Consider the following 18,055-nt stretch of genomic DNA (forward strand, 5'->3'; position numbering starts at 1 on the left):
GTACAGAGGTCTCACCCAGTTCCCCATCTATATTGTCTCCAGTAACTACTCATTTCACTCAAACAGCACCTGAACACAAAAGTCAAACAACACCAAATACTACCAGCACAACTCAACTCCCACTGACTACCCATGAAACATCTACAACAATAATGTCCTCATCAACAGAGCAACATTCCACATCTCCTACGACAATAACATCCACAGCAACAACTGAATCACATTCCTCAGCCTCAACCCAAACCACAAAAGGAGAAACAGGAACTACCAAGACTAGTCATCCCACAACAGCAATCAATCCCACCACAAGTACAGAGGTCTCACCCAGTTCCCCATCTATATTGTCTCCAGTAACTACTCATTTCACTCAAACAGCACCTGAACACAAAAGTCAAACAACACCAAATACTACCAGCACAACTCAACTCCCACTGACTACCCATGAAACATCTACAATAATGATGTCCTCATCAACAGAGCAACATTCCACATCTCCTACGACAATAACATCCACAGCAACAACTGAATCACATTCCTCAGCCTCAACCCAAACCACAAAAGGAGAAACAGGAACTACCAAGACTAGTCATCCCACAACAGCAATCAATCCCACCACAAGTACAGAGGTCTCACCCAGTTCCCATCTATATTGTCTCCAGTAACTACTCATTTCACTCAAACAGCACCTGAACACAAAAGTCAAACAACACCAAATACTACCAGCACAACTCAACTCCCACTGACTACCCATGAAACATCTACAACAATGTCCTCATCAACAGAGCAACATTCCACATCTCCTACGACAATAACATCCACAGCAACAAGTGAATCACATTCCTCAGCCTCAACCCAAACCACAAAAGGAGAAACAGGAACTACCAAGACTAGTCATCCCACAACAGCAATCAATCCCACCACAAGTACAGAGGTCTCACCCAGTTCCCCATCTATATTGTCTCCAGTAACTACTCATTTCACTCAAACAGCACCTGAACACAAAAGTCAAACAACACCAAATACTACCAGCACAACTCAACTCCCACTGACTACCCATGAAACATCTACAACAATAATGTCCTCATCAACAGAGCAACATTCCACATCTCCTACGACAATAACATCCACAGCGCTGTGAATCACATTCCTCAGCCTCAACCCAAACCACAAAAGGAGAAACAGGAACTACCAAGACTAGTCATCCCACAACAGCAATCAATCCCACCACAAGTACAGAGGTCTCACCCAGTTCCCCATCTATATTGTCTCCAGTAACTACTCATTTCACTCAAACAGCACCTGAACACAAAAGTCAAACAACACCAAATACTACCAGCACAACTCAACTCCCACTGACTACCCATGAAACATCTACAACAATAATGTCCTCATCAACAGAGCAACATTCCACATCTCCTACGACAATAACATCCACAGCAACAACTGAATCACATTCCTCAGCCTCAACCCAAACCACAAAAGGAGAAACAGGAACTACCAAGACTAGTCATCCCACAACAGCAATCAATCCCACCACAAGTACAGAGGTCTCACCCAGTTCCCCATCTATATTGTCTCCAGTAACTAGTCATTTCACTCAAACAGCACCTGAACACAAAAGTCAAACAACACTAAATACTACCAGCACAACTCAACTCCCACTGACTACCCATGAAACATCTACAACAATAATGTCCTCATCAACAGAGCAACATTCCACATCTCCTACGACAATAACATCCACAGCAACAACTGAATCACATTCCTCAGCCTCAACCCAAACCACAAAAGGAGAAACAGGAACTACCAAGACTAGTCATCCCACAACAGCAATCAATCCCACCACAAGTACAGAGGTCTCACCCAGTTCCCCATCTATATTGTCTCCAGTAACTACTCATTTCACTCAAACAGCACCTGAACACAAAAGTCAAACAACACCAAATACTACCAGCACAACTCAACTCCCACTGACTACCCATGAAACATCTACAACAATAATGTCCTCATCAACAGAGCAACATTCCACATCTCCTACGACAATAACATCCACAGCAACAACTGAATCACATTCCTCAGCCTCAACCCAAACCACAAAAGGAGAAACAGGAACTACCAAGACTAGTCATCCCACAACAGCAATCAATCCCACCACAAGTACAGAGGTCTCACCCAGTTCCCCATCTATATTGTCTCCAGTAACTACTCATTTCACTCAAACAGCACCTGAACACAAAAGTCAAACAACACCAAATACTACCAGCACAACTCAACTCCCACTGACTACCCATGAAACATCTACAACAATAATGTCCTCATCAACAGAGCAACATTCCACATCTCCTACGACAATAACATCCACAGCAACAACTGAATCACATTCCTCAGCCTCAACCCAAACCACAAAGGAGAAACAGGAACTACCAAGACTAGTCATCCCACAACAGCAATCAATCCCACCACAAGTACAGAGGTCTCACCCAGTTCCCCATCTATATTGTCTCCAGTAACTACTCATTTCACTCAAACAGCACCTGAACACAAAAGTCAAACAACACCAAATACTACCAGCACAACTCAACTCCCACTGACTACCCATGAAACATCTACAACAATAATGTCCTCATCAACAGAGCAACATTCCACATCTCCTACGACAATAACATCAGCAGCAACAAGTGAATCACATTCCTCAGCCTCAACCCAAACCACAAAAGGAGAAACAGGAACTACCAAGACTAGTCATCCCACAACAGCAATCAATCCCACCACAAGTACAGAGGTCTCACCCAGTTCCCCATCTATATTGTCTCCAGTAACTACTCATTTCACTCAAACAGCACCTGAACACAAAAGTCAAACAACACTAAATACTACCAGCACAACTCAGCTCCCATTGACTACCCATGAAACATCTACAACAATAATGTCCTCATCAACAGAGCAACATTCCACATCTCCTACGACAATAACATCCACAGCAACAACTGAATCACATTCCTCAGCCTCAACCCAAACCACAAAAGGAGAAACAGGAACTACCAAGACTAGTCATCCCACAACAGCAATCAATCCCACCACAAGTACAGAGGTCTCACCCAGTTCCCCATCTATATTGTCTCCAGTAACTACTCATTTCACTCAAACAGCACCTGAACACAAAAGTCAAACAACACCAAATACTACCAGCACAACTCAACTCCCACTGACTACCCATGAAACATCTACAACAATAATGTCCTCATCAACAGAGCAACATTCCACATCTCCTACGACAATAACATCCACAGCAACAAGTGAATCACATTCCTCAGCCTCAACCCAAACCACAAAAGGAGAAACAGGAACTACCAAGACTAGTCATCCCACAACAGCAATCAATCCCACCACAAGTACAGAGGTCTCACCCAGTTCCCCATCTATATTGTCTCCAGTAACTACTCATTTCACTCAAACAGCACCTGAACACAAAAGTCAAACAACACCAAATACTACCAGCACAACTCAACTCCCACTGACTACCCATGAAACATCTACAACAATAATGTCCTCATCAACAGAGCAACATTCCACATCTCCTACAATAACATCCACAGCAACAACTGAATCACATTCCTCAGCCTCAACCCAAACCACAAAAGGAGAAACAGGAACTACCAAGACTAGTCATCCCACAACAGCAATCAATCCCACCACAAGTACAGAGGTCTCACCCAGTTCCCCATCTATATTGTCTCCAGTAACTACTCATTTCACTCAAACAGCACCTGAACACAAAAGTCAAACAACACCAAATACTACCAGCACAACTCAACTCCCACTGACTACCCATGAAACATCTACAACAATAATGTCCTCATCAACAGAGCAACATTCCACATCTCCTACGACAATAACATCCACAGCAACAACTGAATCACATTCCTCAGCCTCAACCCAAACCACAAAAGGAGAAACAGGAACTACCAAGACTAGTCATCCCACAACAGCAATCAATCCCACCACAAGTACAGAGGTCTCACCCAGTTCCCCATCTATATTGTCTCCAGTAACTACTCATTTCACTCAAACAGCACCTGAACACAAAAGTCAAACAACACCAAATACTACCAGCACAACTCAACTCCCATTGACTACCCATGAAACATCTACAACAATAATGTCCTCATCAACAGAGCAACATTCCACATCTCCTACGACAATAACATCCACAGCAACAAGTGAATCACATTCCTCAGCCTCAACCCAAACCACAAAAGGAGAAACAGGAACTACCAAGACTAGTCATCCCACAACAGCAATCAATCCCACCACAAGTACAGAGGTCTCACCCAGTTCCCCATCTATATTGTCTCCAGTAACTACTCATTTCACTCAAACAGCACCTGAACACAAAAGTCAAACAACACCAAATACTACCAGCACAACTCAACTCCCACTGACTACCCATGAAACATCTACAACAATAATGTCCTCATCAACAGAGCAACATTCCACATCTCCTACAACAATAACATCCACAGCAACAAGTGAATCACATTCCTCAGCCTCAACCCAAACCACAAAAGGAGAAACAGGAACTACCAAGACTAGTCATCCCACAACAGCAATCAATCCCACCACAAGTACAGAGGTCTCACCCAGTTCCCCATCTATATTGTCTCCAGTAACTACTCATTTCACTCAAACAGCACCTGAACACAAAAGTCAAACAACACCAAATACTACCAGCACAACTCAACTCCCACTGACTACCCATGAAACATCTACAACAATAATGTCCTCATCAACAGAGCAACATTCCACATCTCCTACGACAATAACATCCACAGCAACAAGTGAATCACATTCCTCAGCCTCAACCCAAACCACAAAAGGAGAAACAGGAACTACCAAGACTAGTCATCCCACAACAGCAATCAATCCCACCACAAGTACAGAGGTCTCACCCAGTTCCCCATCTATATTGTCTCCAGTAACTACTCATTTCACTCAAACAGCACCTGAACACAAAAGTCAAACAACACCAAATACTACCAGCACAACTCAACTCCCACTGACTACCCATGAAACATCTACAACAATAATGTCCTCATCAACAGAGCAACATTCCACATCTCCGAGAATAACATCCACAGCAACAACTGAATCACATTCCTCAGCCTCAACCCAAACCACAAAAGGAGAAACAGGAACTACCAAGACTAGTCATCCCACAACAGCAATCAATCCCACCACAAGTACAGAGGTCTCACCCAGTTCCCCATCTATATTGTCTCCAGTAACTACTCATTTCACTCAAACAGCACCTGAACACAAAAGTCAAACAACACCAAATACTACCAGCACAACTCAACTCCCACTGACTACCCATGAAACATCTACAACAATAATGTCCTCATCAACAGAGCAACATTCCACATCTCCTACGACAATAACATCCACAGCAACAAGTGAATCACATTCCTCAGCCTCAACCCAAACCACAAAAGGAGAAACAGGAACTACCAAGACTAGTCATCCCACAACAGCAATCAATCCCACCACAAGTACAGAGGTCTCACCCAGTTCCCCATCTATATTGTCTCCAGTAACTACTCATTTCACTCAAACAGCACCTGAACACAAAAGTCAAACAACACCAAATACTACCAGCACAACTCAACTCCCATTGACTACCCATGAAACATCTACAACAATAATGTCCTCATCAACAGAGCAACATTCCACATCTCCTACGACAATAACATCCACAGCAACAAGTGAATCACATTCCTCAGCCTCAACCCAAACCACAAAAGGAGAAACAGGAACTACCAAGACTAGTCATCCCACAACAGCAATCAATCCCACCACAAGTACAGAGGTCTCACCCAGTTCCCCATCTATATTGTCTCCAGTAACTACTCATTTCACTCAAACAGCACCTGAACACAAAAGTCAAACAACACCAAATACTACCAGCACAACTCAACTCCCACTGACTACCCATGAAACATCTACAACAATGTCCTCATCAACAGAGCAACATTCCACATCTCCTACGACAATAACATCCACAGCAACAACTGAATCACATTCCTCAGCCTCAACCCAAACCACAAAAGGAGAAACAGGAACTACCAAGACTAGTCATCCCACAACAGCAATCAATCCCACCACAAGTACAGAGGTCTCACCCAGTTCCCCATCTATATTGTCTCCAGTAACTACTCATTTCACTCAAACAGCACCTGAACACAAAAGTCAAACAACACCAAATACTACCAGCACAACTCAACTCCCACTGACTACCCATGAAACATCTACAACAATAATGTCCTCATCAACAGAGCAACATTCCACATCTCCTACGACAATAACATCCACAGCAACAAGTGAATCACATTCCTCAGCCTCAACCCAAACCACAAAAGGAGAAACAGGAACTACCAAGACTAGTCATCCCACAACAGCAATCAATCCCACCACAAGTACAGAGGTCTCACCCAGTTCCCCATCTATATTGTCTCCAGTAACTACTCATTTCACTCAAACAGCACCTGAACACAAAAGTCAAACAACACCAAATACTACCAGCACAACTCAACTCCCACTGACTACCCATGAAACATCTACAATAATGTCCTCATCAACAGAGCAACATTCCACATCTCCTACGACAATAACATCCACAGCAACAACTGAATCACATTCCTCAGCCTCAACCCAAACCACAAAAGGAGAAACAGGAACTACCAAGACTAGTCATCCCACAACAGCAATCAATCCCACCACAAGTACAGAGGTCTCACCCAGTTCCCCATCTATATTGTCTCCAGTAACTACTCATTTCACTCAAACAGCACCTGAACACAAAAGTCAAACAACACCAAATACTACCAGCACAACTCAACTCCCACTGACTACCCATGAAACATCTACAACAATAATGTCCTCATCAACAGAGCAACATTCCACATCTCCTACAATAACATCCACAGCAACAAGTGAATCACATTCCTCAGCCTCAACCCAAACCACAAAAGGAGAAACAGGAACTACCAAGACTAGTCATCCCACAACAGCAATCAATCCCACCACAAGTACAGAGGTCTCACCCAGTTCCCCATCTATATTGTCTCCAGTAACTACTCATTTCACTCAAACAGCACCTGAACACAAAAAGTCAAACAACACCAAATACTACCAGCACAACTCAACTCCCACTGACTACCCATGAAACATCTACAACAATAATGTCCTCATCAACAGAGCAACATTCCACATCTCCTACGACAATAACATCCACAGCAACAAGTGAATCACATTCCTCAGCCTCAACCCAAACCACAAAAGGAGAAACAGGAACTACCAAGACTAGTCATCCCACAACAGCAATCAATCCCACCACAAGTACAGAGGTCTCACCCAGTTCCCATCTATATTGTCTCCAGTAACTACTCATTTCACTCAAACAGCACCTGAACACAAAAGTCAAACAACACCAAATACTACCAGCACAACTCAACTCCCACTGACTACCCATGAAACATCTACAACAATAATGTCCTCATCAACAGAGCAACATTCCACATCTCCTACGACAATAACATCCACAGCAACAACTGAATCACATTCCTCAGCCTCAACCCAAACCACAAAAGGAGAAACAGGAACTACCAAGACTAGTCATCCCACAACAGCAATCAATCCCACCACAAGTACAGAGGTCTCACCCAGTTCCCCATCTATATTGTCTCCAGTAACTACTCATTTCACTCAAACAGCACCTGAACACAAAAGTCAAACAACACCAAATACTACCAGCACAACTCAACTCCCACTGACTACCCATGAAACATCTACAACAATAATGTCCTCATCAACAGAGCAACATTCCACATCTCCTACGAATAACATCCACAGCAACAAGTGAATCACATTCCTCAGCCTCAACCCAAACCACAAAAGGAGAAACAGGAACTACCAAGACTAGTCATCCCACAACAGCAATCAATCCCACCACAAGTACAGAGGTCTCACCCAGTTCCCCATCTATATTGTCTCCAGTAACTACTCATTTCACTCAAACAGCACCTGAACACAAAAGTCAAACAACACCAAATACTACCAGCACAACTCAACTCCCACTGACTACCCATGAAACATCTACAACAATAATGTCCTCATCAACAGAGCAACATTCCACATCTCCTACGACAATAACATCCACGTCGCGCTGTGTATCTCATTCCTCAGCCTCAACCCAAACCACAAAAGGAGAAACAGGAACTACCAAGACTAGTCATCCCACAACAGCAATCAATCCCACCACAAGTACAGAGGTCTCACCTAGTTCCCCATCTATATTGTCTCCAGTAACTACTCATTTCACTCAAACAGCACCTGAACACAAAAGTCAAACAACACCAAATACTACCAGCACAACTCAACTCCCACTGACTACCCATGAAACATCTACAACAATAATGTCCTCATCAACAGAGCAACATTCCACATCTCCTACGACAATAACATCCACAGCAACAACTGAATCACATTCCTCAGCCTCAACCCAAACCACAAAAGGAGAAACAGGAACTACCAAGACTAGTCATCCCACAACAGCAATCAATCCCACCACAAGTACAGAGGTCTCACCCAGTTCCCCATCTATATTGTCTCCAGTAACTACTCATTTCACTCAAACAGCACCTGAACACAAAAGTCAAACAACACCAAATACTACCAGCACAACTCAACTCCCACTGACTACCCATGAAACATCTACAACAATAATGTCCTCATCAACAGAGCAACATTCCACATCTCCTACGACAATAACATCCACAGCAACAACTGAATCACATTCCTCAGCCTCAACCCAAACCACAAAAGGAGAAACAGGAACTACCAAGACTAGTCATCCCACAACAGCAATCAATCCCACCACAAGTACAGAGGTCTCACCCAGTTCCCCATCTATATTGTCTCCAGTAACTACTCATTTCACTCAAACAGCACCTGAACACAAAAGTCAAACAACACCAAATACTACCAGCACAACTCAACTCCCACTGACTACCCATGAAACATCTACAACAATAATGTCCTCATCAACAGAGCAACATTCCACATCTCCTACGACAATAACATCCACAGCAACAACTGAATCACATTCCTCAGCCTCAACCCAAACCACAAAAGGAGAAACAGGAACTACCAAGACTAGTCATCCCACAACAGCAATCAATCCCACCACAAGTACAGAGGTCTCACCCAGTTCCCCATCTATATTGTCTCCAGTAACTACTCATTTCACTCAAACAGCACCTGAACACAAAAGTCAAACAACACCAAATACTACCAGCACAACTCAACTCCCACTGACTACCCATGAAACATCTACAACAATAATGTCCTCATCAACAGAGCAACATTCCACATCTCCTACGACAATAACATCCACAGCAACAAGTGAATCACATTCCTCAGCCTCAACCCAAACCACAAAAGGAGAAACAGGAACTACCAAGACTAGTCATCCCACAACAGCAATCAATCCCACCACAAGTACAGAGGTCTCACCCAGTTCCCCATCTATATTGTCTCCAGTAACTACTCATTTCACTCAAACAGCACCTGAACACAAAAGTCAAACAACACCAAATACTACCAGCACAACTCACTGACTACCCATGAAACATCTACAACAATGATGTCCTCATCAACAGAGCAACATTCCACATCTCCTACGACAATAACATCAACAGCAACAACTGAATCACATTCCTCAGCCTCAACCCAAACCACAAAAGGAGAAACAGGAACTACCAAGACTAGTCATCCCACAACAGCAATCAATCCCACCACAAGTACAGAGGTCTCACCCAGTTCCCCATCTATATTGTCTCCAGTAACTAGTCATTTCACTCAAACAGCACCTGAACACAAAAGTCAAACAACACTAAATACTACCAGCACAACTCAACTCCCACTGACTACCCATGAAACATCTACAATAATGATGTCCTCATCAACAGCGCAACATTCCACATCTCCTACGACAATAACATCCACAGCAACAAGTGAATCACATTCCTCAGCCTCAACCCAAACCACAAAAGGAGAAACAGGAACTACCAAGACTAATCATGCCACAACAGCAATCAATCCCACAAGTACAGTGGTCTCACCCAGTTCCCCATCTATATTGTCTCCAGTAACTACTCATGTCACTCAAACAGCACCTGAACACAAAAGTCAAACAACACCAAATACTACCAGCACAACTCAACTCCCACTGACTACCCATGAAACATCTACAACAATAATGTCCTCATCAACAGAGCAACATTCCACATCTCCTACGACAATAACATCCACAGCAACAACTGAATCACATTCCTCAGCCTCAACCCAAACCACAAAAGGAGAAACAGGAACTACCAAGACTAGTCATCCCACAACAGCAATCAATCCCACCACAAGTACAGAGGTCTCACCCAGTTCCCCATCTATATTGTCTCCAGTAACTACTCATTTCACTCAAACAGCACCTGAACACAAAAGTCAAACAACACCAAATACTACCAGCACAACTCAACTCCCATTGACTACCCATGAAACATCTACAACAATAATGTCCTCATCAACAGAGCAACATTCCACATCTCCTACGACAATAACATCCACAGCAACAACTGAATCACATTCCTCAGCCTCAACCCAAACCACAAAAGGAGAAACAGGAACTACCAAGACTAGTCATCCCACAACAGCAATCAATCCCACCACAAGTACAGAGGTCTCACCCAGTTCCCCATCTATATTGTCTCCAGTAACTACTCATTTCACTCAAACAGCACCTGAACACAAAAGTCAAACAACACCAAATACTACCAGCACAACTCAACTCCCACTGACTACCCATGAAACATCAACAACAATGATGTCCTCATCAACAGAGCAACATTCCACATCTTCTACGACAGTAACATCCACAGCAACAACTGAATCACATTCCTCAGCCTCAACCCAAACCACAAAAGGAGAAACAGGAACTACCAAGACTAGTCATCCCACAACAGCAATCAATCCCACCACAAGTACAGAGGTCTCACCCAGTTCCCCATCTATATTGTCTCCAGTAACTACTCATTTCACTCAAACAGCACCTGAACACAAAAGTCAAACAACACTAAATACTACCAGCACAACTCAACTCCCATTGACTACCCATGAAACATCTACAACAATGATGTCCTCATCAACAGAGCAACATTCCACATCTCCTACGACAATAACATCCACAGCAACAAGTGAATCACATTCCTCAGCCTCAACCCAAACCACAAAAGGAGAAACAGGAACTACCAAGACTAGTCATCCCACAACAGCAATCAATCCCACCACAAGTACAGAGGTCTCACCCAGTTCCCCATCTATATTGTCTCCAGTAACTACTCATTTCACTCAAACAGCACCTGAACACAAAAGTCAAACAACACTAAATACTACCAGCACAACTCAGCTCCCATTGACTACCCATGAAACATCTACAACAATAATGTCCTCATCAACAGAGCAACATTCCACATCTCCTAAGACATTAACATCCACAGCAACAAGTGAATCACATTCCTCAGCCTCAACCCAAACCACAAAAGGAGAAACAGGAACTACCAAGACTAGTCATCCCACAACAGCAATCAATCCCACCACAAGTACAGAGGTCTCACCCAGTTCCCATCTATATTGTCTCCAGTAACTAGTCATTTCACTCAAACAGCACCTGAACACAAAAGTCAAACAACACCAAATACTACCAGCACAACTCAACTCCCACTGACTACCCATGAAACATCTACAACAATAATGTCCTCATCAACAGAGCAACATTCCACATCTCCTACGACAATAACATCCACAGCAACAACTGAATCACATTCCTCAGCCTCAACCCAAACCACAAAAGGAGAAACAGGAACTACCAAGACTAGTCATCCCACAACAGCAATCAATCCCACCACAAGTACAGAGGTCTCACCCAGTTCCCCATCTATATTGTCTCCAGTAACTACTCATTTCACTCAAACAGCACCTGAACACAAAAGTCAAACAACACCAAATACTACCAGCACAACTCAACTCCCACTGACTACCCATGAAACATCTACAACAATGTCCTCATCAACAGAGCAACATTCCACATCTCCTACGACAATAACATCCACAGCAACAAGTGAATCACATTCCTCAGCCTCAACCGAAACAATTTCACTAGAACCAGGAACTACCAAGACTAGTCATCCCACAACAGCAATCAATCCCACCACAAGTACAGAGGTCTCACCCAGTTCCCCATCTATATTGTCTCCAGTAACTACTCATTTCACTCAAACAGCACCTGAACACAAAAGTCAAACAACACTAAATACAACCAGCACAACTCAACTCCCACTGACTACCCATGAAACATCTACAACAATGATGTCCTCATCAACAGAGCAACATTCCACATCTCCTACGACAATAACATCCACAGCAACAAGTGAATCACATTCCTCAGCCTCAACCCAAACCACAAAAGGAGAAACAGGAACTACCAAGACTAGTCATCCCACAACAGCAATCAATCCCACCACAAGTACAGAGGTCTCACCCAGTTCCCCATCTATATTGTCTCCAGTAACTACTCATTTCACTCAAACAGCACCTGAACACAAAAGTCAAACAACACCAAATACTACCAGCACAACTCAACTCCCACTGACTACCCATGAAACATCTACAACAATAATGTCCTCATCAACAGAGCAACATTCCACATCTTCTACGACAATAACATCCACAGCAACAACTGAATCACATTCCTCAGCCTCAACCCAAACCACAAAAGGAGAAACAGGAACTACCAAGACTAGTCATCCCACAACAGCAATCAATCCCACCACAAGTACAGAGGTCTCACCCAGTTCCCCATCTATATTGTCTCCAGTAACTACTCATTTCACTCAAACAGCACCTGAACACAAAAGTCAAACAACACCAAATACTACCAGCACAACTCAACTCCCACTGACTACCCATGAAACATCTACAACAATGATGTCCTCATCAACAGAGCAACATTCCACATCTCCTACGACAATAACATCCACAGCAACAACTGAATCACATTCCTCAGCCTCAACCCAAACCACAAAAGGAGAAACAGGAACTACCAAGACTAGTCATCCCACAACAGCAATCAATCCCACCACAAGTACAGAGGTCTCACCCAGTTCCCCATCTATATTGTCTCCAGTAACTACTCATTTCACTCAAACAGCACCTGAACACAAAAGTCAAACAACACCAAATACTACCAGCACAACTCAACTCCCACTGACTACCCATGAAACATCTACAACAATAATGTCCTCATCAACAGAGCAACATTCCACATCTCCTACGACAATAACATCCACAGCAACAACTGAATCACATTCCTCAGCCTCAACCCAAACCACAAAAGGAGAAACAGGAACTACCAAGACTAGTCATCCCACAACAGCAATCAATCCCACCACAAGTACAGAGGTCTCACCCAGTTCCCCATCTATATTGTCTCCAGTAACTACTCATTTCACTCAAACAGCACCTGAACACAAAAGTCAAACAACACCAAATACTACCAGCACAACTCAACTCCCACTGACTACCCATGAAACATCTACAACAATGATGTCCTCATCAACAGAGCAACATTCCACATCTCCTACGACAATAACATCCACAGCAACAACTGAATCACATTCCTCAGCCTCAACCCAAACCACAAAAGGAGAAACAGGAACTACCAAGACTAGTCATCCCACAACAGCAATCAATCCCACCACAAGTACAGAGGTCTCACCCAGTTCCCCATCTATATTGTCTCCAGTAACTACTCATTTCACTCAAACAGCACCTGAACACAAAAGTCAAACAACACCAAATACTACCAGCACAACTCAACTCCCACTGACTACCCATGAAACATCTACAACAATAATGTCCTCATCAACAGAGCAACATTCCACATCTTCTGCGACAGTAACATCCACAGCAACAACTGAATCACATTCCTCAGCCTCAACCCAAACCACAAAAGGAGAAACAGGAACTACCAAGACTAGTCATCCCACAACAGCAATCAATCCCACCACAAGTACAGAGGTCTCACCCAGTTCCCCATCTATATTGTCTCCAGTAACTACTCATTTCACTCAAACAGCACCTGAACACAAAAGTCAAACAACACTAAATACTACCAGCACAACTCAGCTCCCATTGACTACCCATGAAACATCTACAACAATAATGTCCTCATCAACAGAGCAACATTCCACATCTCCTACGACAATAACATCCACAGCAACAAGTGAATCACATTCCTCAGCCTCAACCCAAACCACAAAAGGAGAAACAGGAACTACCAAGACTAGTCATCCCACAACAGCAATCAATCCCACCACAAGTACAGAGGTCTCACCCAGTTCCCCATCTATATTGTCTCCAGTAACTACTCATTTCACTCAAACAGCACCTGAACACAAAAGTCAAACAACACCAAATACTACCAGCACAACTCAACTCCCACTGACTACCCATGAAACATCTACAATAATGATGTCCTCATCAACAGAGCAACATTCCACATCTTCTACGACAATAACATCCACAGCAACAACTGAATCACATTCCTCAGCCTCAACCCAAACCACAAAAGGAGAAACAGGAACTACCAAGACTAGTCATCCCACAACAGCAATCAATCCCACCACAAGTACAGAGGTCTCACCCAGTTCCCCATCTATATTGTCTCCAGTAACTACTCATTTCACTCAAACAGCACCTGAACACAAAAGTCAAACAACACTAAATACTACCAGCACAACTCAGCTCCCATTGACTACCCATGAAACATCTACAACAATAATGTCCTCATCAACAGAGCAACATTCCACATCTCCTACAATAACATCCACAGCAACAAGTGAATCACATTCCTCAGCCTCAACCCAAACCACAAAAGGAGAAACAGGAACTACCAAGACTAGTCATCCCACAACAGCAATCAATCCCACCACAAGTACAGAGGTCTCACCCAGTTCCCCATCTATATTGTCTCCAGTAACTAGTCATTTCACTCAAACAGCACCTGAACACAAAAGTCAAACAACACCAAATACTACCAGCACAACTCAACTCCCATTGACTACCCATGAAACATCTACAACAATAATGTCATCAACAGAGCAACATTCCACATCTCCTACGACAATAACATCAACAGCAACAAGTGAATCACATTCCTCAGCCTCAACCCAAACCACAAAAGGAGAAACAGGAACTACCAAGACTAGTCATCCCACAACAGCAATCAATCCCACCACAAGTACAGAGGTCTCACCCAGTTCCCCATCTATATTGTCTCCAGTAACTACTCATTTCACTCAAACAGCACCTGAACACAAAAGTCAAACAACACCAAATACTACCAGCACAACTCAACTCCCACTGACTACCCATGAAACATCTACAACAATGTCCTCATCAACAGAGCAACATTCCACATCTCCTACGACAATAACATCCACAGCAACAAGTGAATCACATTCCTCAGCCTCAACCCAAACCACAAAAGGAGAAACAGGAACTACCAAGACTAGTCATCCCACAACAGCAATCAATCCCACCACAAGTACAGAGGTCTCACCCAGTTCCCCATCTATATTGTCTCCAGTAACTACTCATTTCACTCAAACAGCACCTGAACAAAAAGTCAAACAACACCAAATACAACCAGCACAACTCAACTCCCACTGACTACCCATGAAACATCTACAACAATAATGTCCTCATCAACAGAGCAACATTCCACATCTCCTACGACAATAACATCAACAGCAATAACTGAATCACATTCCTCAGCCTCAACCCAAACCACAAAAGGAGAAACAGGAACTACCAAGACTAGTCATCCCACAACAGCAATCAATCCCACCACAAGTACAGAGGTCTCACCCAGTTCCCCATCTATATTGTCTCCAGTAACTAGTCATTTCACTCAAACAGCACCTGAACACAAAAGTCAAACAACACCAAATACTACCAGCACAACTCAACTCCCATTGACTACCCATGAAACATCTACAACAATGATGTCCTCATCAACAGAGACACATTCCACATCTCCTACGACAATAACATCCACAGCAACAAGTGAATCACATTCCTCAGCCTCAACCCAAACCACAAAAGGAGAAACAGGAACTACCAAGACTAGTCATCCCACAACAGCAATCAATCCCACCACAAGTACAGAGGTCTCACCCAGTTCCCCATCTATATTGTCTCCAGTAACTACTCATTTCACTCAAACAGCACCTGAACACAAAAGTCAAACAACACCAAATACTACCAGCACATCTCCCAGTGACTACCCATGAAACATCTACAACAATAATGTCCTCATCAACAGAGCAACATTCCACATCTCCTACGACAATAACATCCACAGCAACAACTGAATCACATTCCTCAGCCTCAACCCAAACCACAAAAGGAGAAACAGGAACTACCAAGACTAGTCATCCCACAACAGCAATCAATCCCACCACAAGTACAGAGGTCTCACCCAGTTCCCCATCTATATTGTCTCCAGTAACTACTCATTTCACTCAAACAGCACCTGAACACAAAAGTCAAACAACACTAAATACTACCAGCACAACTCAACTCCCACTGACTACCCATGAAACATCTACAACAATAATGTCCTCATCAACAGAGCAACATTCCACATCTCCTACGACAATAACATCCACAGCAACAAGTGAATCACATTCCTCAGCCTCAACCCAAACCACAAAAAGAGAAACAGGAACTACCAAGACTAGTCATCCCACAACAGCAATCAATCCCACCACAAGTACAGAGGTCTCACCCAGTTCCCCATCTATATTGTCTCCAGTAACTAGTCATTTCACTCAAACAGCACCTGAACACAAAAGTCAAACAACACCAAATACTACCAGCACAACTCAACTCCCACTGACTACCCATGAAACATCTACAACAATGATGTCCTCATCAACAGAGCAACATTCCACATCTCCTACGACAATAACATCCACAGCAACAACTGAATCACATTCCTCAGCCTCAACCCAAACCACAAAAGGAGAAACAGGAACTACCAAGACTAGTCATCCCACAACAGCAATCAATCCCACCACAAGTACAGAGGTCTCACCCAGTTCCCCATCTATATTGTCTCCAGTAACTAGTCATTTCACTCAAACAGCACCTGAACACAAAAGTCAAACAACACCAAATACTACCAGCACAACTCAACTCCCACTGACTACCCATGAAACATCTACAACAATAATGTCCTCATCAACAGAGCAACATTCCACATCTCCTACACAGTAACATCCACAGCAACAAGTGAATCACATTCCTCAGCCTCAACCCAAACCACAAAAGGAGAAACAGGAACTACCAAGACTAGTCATCCCACAACAGCAATCAATCCCACCACAAGTACAGAGGTCTCACCCAGTTCCCCATCTATATTGTCTCCAGTAACTAGTCATTTCACTCAAACAGCACCTGAACACAAAAGTCAAACAACACTAAATACTACCAGCACAACTCAACTCCCACTGACTACCCATGAAACATCTACAACAATGATGTCCTCATCAACAGAGCAACATTCCACATCTCCTACGACAGTAACATCCACAGCAACAACTGAATCACATTCCTCAGCCTCAACCCAAACCACAAAAGGAGAAACAGGAACTACCAAGACTAGTCATCCCACAACAGCAATCAATCCCACCACAAGTACAGAGGTCTCACCCAGTTCCCCATCTATATTGTCTCCAGTAACTAGTCATTTCACTCAAACAGCACCTGAACACAAAAGTCAAACAACACCAAATACTACCAGCACAACTCAACTCCCATTGACTACCCATGAAACATCTACAACAATAATGTCCTCATCAACAGAGCAACATTCCACATCTTC

At 43.3% G+C, this 18,055-nt stretch overlaps 1 long non-coding RNA gene across 3 annotated transcripts; it reads right to left on the reverse strand.

Moving 5' to 3' along the window:
• Nucleotides 1–1,308: 1,308 nt before the first annotated feature.
• Nucleotides 1,309–18,052, reverse strand: LOC125889926 (uncharacterized). Of its 3 annotated transcripts, none has more exons than XR_007449491.1 (3): nucleotides 15,170–15,290; nucleotides 10,851–11,468; nucleotides 1,309–1,608 (listed from the first exon to the last, which is right to left on the reverse strand). It is a non-coding gene; the product is annotated as an uncharacterized LOC125889926 (long non-coding RNA). The 3 variants fall into 3 exon arrangements; XR_007449492.1 differs by lacking the exons at nucleotides 1,309–1,608; nucleotides 15,170–15,290 and adding exons at nucleotides 9,686–9,926; nucleotides 17,629–18,052; XR_007449490.1 differs by lacking the exon at nucleotides 1,309–1,608 and adding an exon at nucleotides 9,686–9,926.
• Between the last annotated feature and the right edge of the window lie 3 nt (nucleotides 18,053–18,055).

Source organism: Epinephelus fuscoguttatus, linkage group LG1 (assembly GCF_011397635.1).
Source record: "Epinephelus fuscoguttatus linkage group LG1, E.fuscoguttatus.final_Chr_v1".
NCBI classification, from domain to species: domain Eukaryota; kingdom Metazoa; phylum Chordata; class Actinopteri; order Perciformes; family Serranidae; genus Epinephelus; species Epinephelus fuscoguttatus.